Genomic DNA, 7,212 nt, shown 5'->3' with positions numbered 1-7,212 from the left:
TTGATTTTATTTATTTTATTTTACTTTGCTTCATTTTATTTTATTTTATTTTTTATTTTATTTTATTTTACTTTATTTTATTTATTTTACTTTATTTTATTTTACTTTATTTTATTTTATTTTATTTATTTTACTTTATTTGATTTGATTTTATTTATTTTATTTTACTTTGCTTCATTTTATTTTATTTTATTTTTTATTTTATTTTATTTTACTTTATTTTATTTATTTTACTTTATTTTATTTTACTTTATTTTATTTTATTTTATTTATTTTACTTTATTTGATTTGATTTTATTTATTTTATTTTACTTTGCTTCATTTTATTTTATTTTATTTTTTATTTTATTTTATTTTACTTTATTTTATTTATTTTACTTTATTTTATTTTACTTTATTTTATTTTATTTTATTTATTTTACTTTATTTGATTTTATTTTACTTTTATTTTATTTTATTTTACTTTACTTTATTTTACTTTATTTTATTTTACCTAACTTCACTTTATTTTATTTTATTTTTTATTTGATTTGATTTTATTTTACTTTATTTTATTTTACTTTACGTCACTTTATTTTATTTTATTTTATTTTATTTTATTTTATTTTATTTTATTTTGTAGTGTAAGCCAATTTGAGTTGAGTTTATGGTCATTTGCAGCAAATCTAAAAATGTTAATCACACCTTACTTACATCTGGTCCTTTTATGTTGAAAAAGCACTCACATATTTCTTCTCTCTTTTAATCTGCCTTGTGAACCTATAAAGGAGATAGTGTTATCCCAGCGTTCACAGAGAAAAACATGCACTAGGGGAAACCCTGATGGCTTCATTCTATTTACTCGGAGGGGGAGGGGGGGTGGTGGTGACCGGTTGGTGCGTGCAAGGCCCTGTGCTAAGTGCTAGAGGTGTAGTGAACAAGTCAGATGCCACCCCTGTGTTCAGGGGACCCCAGTCTAGTCTGAGAGCAACCACCACCAATTAAACACGTCACCGTCAGAGTCTACCTGGGCACCTACAATAAAGGAGCAGAACAGAACAGTCGAGAAGGTCAAAAGACACTCTGGACAACTAGCAATTAAACTAATCTCAAAGAGAATTCCGGAAGAGCAGGTGCAAAAATGCTGAGGCAGGGGCAAGTATGGCGCACTGAAAGAACACGTGACCGGCATGGCGGGAGCAAGGACCAAAGGAGGGAGTCCTGTGAGTAGACAGGGAGGCAGGCAGAACAGGAGCACACTTACCCTGTGGGCCACATCAAGAATGTCGGTCTGTATCTTCACGCAAAGACATTTAGGATTTTCTAGAAGGGGTGTGTCCTGACCTTAGGGTACTATTAAGATAGCACTCTACGATGCCTGCAGTGCGGAGGATGTGTTGAAGAAGTCAGAGTGGCTTTGGAAAGAAGTTAAATGTGCCTGGCGTGGTATATGGGGCTTAAACAATATTTCTATAAACTGAGCTTGGTCACTTGCTCCAGATCACAAAGCCCATAAGTGTCAGAGCCAGATGGGGGTTCACAGAGTCATGCTCTTAACCGCTGTGAGACATGGAACATCAGGAGAATTATTAGACTACTCTTCTATCAGCAACTGGACAGTTGGCCCTTTCTAACTTTTCCATTTGGTGCCCGTCCTCCATTTCTTTGAATAATAGTTGCACAATTTTTTAATGCGATTCAAGCAAAACTCTACTTGGCTATTTGTGTGACAAAGTTCAAAACCTGTGTATTGTGTCATCACTTTTAAAAAATGTATGACCAAGAACACTTAGCAAATTCCAGAAACCTTTGAACTGCAGTTTGTTGAATATTGTAGTTTATGTTTTCTCTGATTTGTCCCGAACCATTTGTACCTTGGATTATTAATCAATAACCAAACACAGCTCTGGCTGGGCAACCCCCCCCCTCCTCGCCCCCTACTGATGATGCCAGGAACATGAACGACTGTATTATCTTTTCTTTGATTTCTGTCAATATACTTGTTTCAAACCTTTATTCTAGCTTCTTTCTCTCTTTGTAGCCCATGGAAAAAATTCCCCAGATAAGATCAGAACTGCTTTGTCATTCATCAGCAGCAATCAGGTCTGAGCAGAGTTCAAACACATTTTTTTTTCCCCACTCTCAGAGACAGAAAAGGCAAAAAAATAAAAATGGTTGGCCACAGCTTTCTGACTTTATATTTGCAGATGCGTATGTAAATGTATTATGATATCTGGCTAGCCCTTGAGTGGATTCACGTTGTAAATTAGTGGATGTCTGTGGAGATGGTAATAAAGATCAGCTACTGGGAATCCGGGAGATTATTTCCCCCGGGAGACAAAAACGGAGTATCTACACAGCAGGGTGGCACAGTAGGCAAGCTCTCTCATGCCGGAAAACCCAGCGTCACCTCTTGGGATTTCTAGGCATCTGCCTCTCCATTTCAACATCTGTCCAACTTCGAGGAAAATGGCATGGACCTCATGAGGGCTCATTCTGTAATCAGCCAGTGAATATTTATTGAGTACCTGCTGTATGCCAGGAACTCTCAATAGACACTAAGAAGCTAGGTCCATATCCTCACGGAGCTAACGTTCTCATAGGAAACAGAGACAATCATTGAACGAATCCATAAGAGAATCCTGGGTGGCAAAAATGAAACAAAATCATGGGAAGATAAGTGAAGGGAGGATTCAGATAAATTTTAGATAGGTCTTCAGATAGGTTTGCTACAAGCTGACATTTGAATTCAGCCCTTGATGAGAAGAACGAACTAGCCACTAGAAGAAACAAAAGATCTGAGGACAGAAGACCACACAGAAGAAACGGCCAAGTCCCACTGGTGAAATGAAGAAGGCCGTAGCATTGAAGCAGAGAGGGTGGGTAAGAGGGAGATGGTGGGGGGTGATGGTGGAAAGGCACACAGGGCCAAAATCGTGAGCCCTTGAAGGCCACGTAAGGAATTTGGACTTCAGTCTAAGTGCAATGAGAAATCACTAGCAAGCTTCAACCAGGGGGAAAACTGATCTGATTAATGACAATCTGATTAATGAAAGGCTGCTTCTCAATCCTCTGTGTCAGTGGAAATTTTCAGCCTGTGGCTCGTATGGCACAGGGACCTACAAGTAAGTGGGATTGGGGTCCAATATGGCTTCCAAATTACTGGAAACGTGAGAATGGGGTGTACGAGTGTGCGAAGAGACCTGTGTCCAAGGCGATGCATGGGATGCTCTCAGTTACAGTAACTGGCACACGTTATACATCATTTCCCCCCACTTCCCGCTGACCGGAACCTACCTGCGTGGCCACACCTACCTTAGGGGAAGCTGGGAAACATCATTTTTGGCTGTGCAACCTTGTGCCAAGACAACACTTTTTGTACAGTAAAAGGACCCTGCAGGGACACTTCTGGTTTCTGCCATAGCTTCCACCCAGGGCAAAAGCAGGAAGAATTGCCATCCACCTTTGGAGAACCAGCCTTCTTAGGAGAAGTTCTACTCCCAGAGGACTGATAAGTAAAACAAAATAATAATCATACATAATTAAGTAATAATTAACAAAACATGGGGGCCGCCTGGCTGGCTCAGTCCGAAGAGCTTGCCACTCTTGATCTCGGGGTCGTGAGTTCGAGCCCCGCGGAGGGGGGTGAGAGTTTACTTAAAAAAAAAAAAAAGTAACAGAAAATTGGTAAGTAATTGAGACATGGCCACGTGTTGGTAACTCCCTGCGCAATCCTAGCGCTGTGCCGCATGCAAATGGCACCTTTTTTTCAATTAATGAAAACGCTTCAATGTTTTAAACAAGCAGATTATTCACCCATGTCTCTGAGGGCCTGCCCTTTGAGCTGTTTTCCTAGAAACGGAGGTGGATTTCTACTCTTTTCCGATTCTTCACCTGGCACGCCGTTTCAAGTCAGCTGTTTAAGGTGCGGGGTGTCCTTTCGCATATTAAACAAAGTAATTAGAAACCGTTATGAATTTGTGACTTTTACAATCATTAGCACCCTTACCACCATGTGGATGGAAATTAAGCCCGTCGTACCCTTTCCTGTGTGGGATACCAACATGTGTACAAATACCGTTTTCCCAATTCATTCAAAATGTGGCGAGCACTTCCTGGGTGTACTTAGTGGATGGCAATTGGAAGTTACTCGCTACCGATACTCGGATGGGTAAAAAAAAAAGGTCGTGACTCCGAGGTACGAAGAGGGTCAGGGTTTTAGCAATTAACCTGCGAGTTCAATTAATGCAGACAGATCCCAGAGAAATTCAGTTATACGACAGCAAGCGAACTTGGGTTGAAGTCAAAGATGTGTCTTGGCTGTGCCAATGACTTTCCGTGTGATTTTGTTTAATGTTTAGTTATTTTTGAGAGAGAGAGAGAGAGAGAGAGAGACAGGGTGTGAGCAGGGGCTGAGGAGGGGCAGAGAGAGAGGGAGACACAGGGCTCGAAGCAGGCTCCAGGCTACACCCCCGTTGGCACAAAGCCCGACGTGACGCGGGACTCAAACTCACGAACTGTACGATCCTGACCCGAGCTGAAGTCCGATGCCTACCCGGCTGAGCCGCCCAAGCACCCCGACTTTCCATAGGATCTATTCACATGCCCTAGGCTCCTCGTCTGCCAAACGAGGGCTGGGTCCTGCTCCACACTGGCCCAGTACGCGCTGTCGTATTACTGCGTCTCCACTCATGGCCCAGCAGACAGCACCAATCAAGCAAGCTTGGTGTTTCACTCTTTTCTGCTGAGACGGCCTCAAATTTCTTGCAACACCATCCTCGTTCTATCAGGGCTGGACCAAAGGATGAAACCTTTCTGTCATCCCCGAGCTTGATCACGTCTAAGACCTCTTCCCACGTGTCAGAATCTAATGAAGCAAAAACCAAAACGAAATAAAACCTTCGGTTGAATTACTAGGGGAATCTGGTATGTGGGCAATTTGCGACTTACAGCATTCACTTGGCCGTGAATACTCCACAGTAAGGCTTGCTGGCCTTTGCTAATTAAAAAACATGAATCCTGTATTTTGGAAAGGATGGTGTGCCCTTTCCTTACCTTAAAGCCTGAGGAGGCGGTATAAATGCAAATTACATGCAAATATACTTTGGGGACCTCCCTATTTCTAAGAACTGAATCTGGCTTCTGGGGAACTCCAAAAGGAGGCTCCAAAGCTCTCTTTCCCAAGAGTTAACTTTCAAAGTGTTCGAGAGACTCGTGGGAATTTCCACCTTCCATAACAAAATACGACGTGGGTTTTTTGAGTTGGTAGCGAAAGAAGACTTTCCACTTGAAGGCACGCAGGGTGACAGCGGTGACTCTTAGACCTGAGAGTGGCTGCCCCCGCGTGTTGCTGTAACAGCCAAGAGGGCTTGGAGTGAGGTAAGAGGGGTTGCTGCTGTTGGGTGAGATACACCAGCAATGTGCCCACCGTTGCTGTCCTCCTACCGTGAGCACAGACCCTTCCCTTAATCCATCAAGGCATGAAGCCAAGGAATAAACACAGAGAGAACCACGAATATAAGGTGGTATGGCTTGTTCTATTGGCAAATTCTCACTTCAGGCAGCAACTGTGACCCGCTTCCAGGTGCAAGGGACCAGCCTCAGGGGCCATCCCGGGGCCTTATCATTATTACAAGCTAGAAGCTGCTTTTAAAGGAGCTGTAGGTAGGTCAGTGCTACTGACAGGTTAATGCCCGAGAATCGCCGAGAGATCTAGCCCAAATGCAAATTATGATTCACTGGCTCTGGGGTAGAGCCTGCGATTCTGCATTTCTAATAAAGAGGATCCCTGATCTGCCACCCCGAAGTATGCCACTTTGGTACAAAAATTATTTGGGGCTGAAGGCATTTGAGTTCCCCAAATTCCTTATCTGCCTAAAAGCAGAGCCTCTCCAAAGAACTCATTGTTTCCGATCCCCTCCCCGGGGCAATTCGAATCTAAAAAGTCAGCACCACACCCAAACAGATACAGTGGAAAACTATCCTATCCCCCATCTATTCCCTTCAGGGCCCATTTATCTTTCCAAAATGGTATTTGCTTTTCCAAAAGGTTCCTCATCTCCGCCTTTCCCCCTACGAGTATAAAGCTGGGTATAAAGACCCCCAAATTCTAATCACCCCTTTGAGCTACTCATCACTGAGTTCTCCCTTGTGCACACACCATACAGGTTAATAAGATTTGCATGTTTTTCTTTTCTTAAGCTGTTTCATCAGATTAATTTGCAGGCCCTCAGTCACTTAACCTAAGAGGGTAGAGAAAAAAACGCTAATGCTCCTTATTCAAGAACCACACTTTGAGTAGCCACGTGCTAGGTCATGTGCCCTGATGCGGATCAGGTACAAGCTACAGAACGGGGTTATACAAAAACCAGAGCATGGCACGTACTTAACCCACGTCTGAGGCTGCCCATACTACCCTTAGTCCCCCGCATTTGGGACTCAGAAAGACCTGGAGTTAGGACCAAAGACAGAAGACCACACAGGAGCACATGGAACAGAAAAGTCCAAGACCAGTTTCCAAGGCCAAGACTAGTTTCCGAAGTCCAGAATTAAGGGACAAGTCACTGGAGCCACACTCTCAAAAAGAAATTCGATACCGCAGTGCATTCTTCCAAAGGCTTCTGGAAACACACCAAATGCCAAAGTAAGGACGTTTAGCCCGGAAAGGAAAGGGTCTGCGTGTAACAGGGTTGCCAGACGTAGCAAATAAAAATATGGGACGCTCGTTCGAATTTGAATTTCAGACGAACAACAAATATTTTTGTATAAGTCCATCCTGCACACTATTTGGGAAATGCTTCTACTAAAAAGTTACTCGTTTTTTTTAATCTGAAATTCAAATTTAATGGGGTGCCCTGTATTTTATTTCTGTTGGCATCCCTATTTACGTGGGGCGTGGGATATCTTCGAATCCTCAAAGGGTTGGCAATCAGCGGGGAGGCTTCAAAAACAATGCTGATGCCTGGGTCCTACCTCCCAAGATTCTGACATAATTGGTCCGGTGTTCGGCCTGCACTGGACTGTCTAGAAACTCCGCAGATGACCGCATAGAGTGCAAGGTTGACAACCACTGGGTTAGACTGATATATTCTAGAACCGGGTGGTGGCAGTTGATACATCAAGGGGTCATGAGAGGCAGAGAAGTTTTGGTTCTTGATGTGAACTTTCAAACAAGAAGAGTCGAGCTGGCTCTACGGGTAATGAGCCTCCCGTCACGTGAAGTGTGCAAGCAGC

The 7,212-nt window shown here is 42.8% G+C and overlaps 1 long non-coding RNA gene across 1 annotated transcript in view; it reads left to right on the top strand.

Annotated features, from left to right (window-relative positions):
- LOC121010010 (uncharacterized) overlaps positions 1–7,212 on the top strand; it is a 12,043-nt gene that overhangs the window by 3,900 nt on the left and 931 nt on the right. The window lies entirely within an intron of this gene.

This window comes from Herpailurus yagouaroundi, unplaced genomic scaffold (genome assembly GCF_014898765.1).
Source record: "Herpailurus yagouaroundi ecotype Mexico unplaced genomic scaffold, PumYag 190, whole genome shotgun sequence".
NCBI lineage: Eukaryota > Metazoa > Chordata > Mammalia > Carnivora > Felidae > Herpailurus > Herpailurus yagouaroundi.
This window is presented reverse-complemented; position numbering and strand designations above follow the sequence as displayed.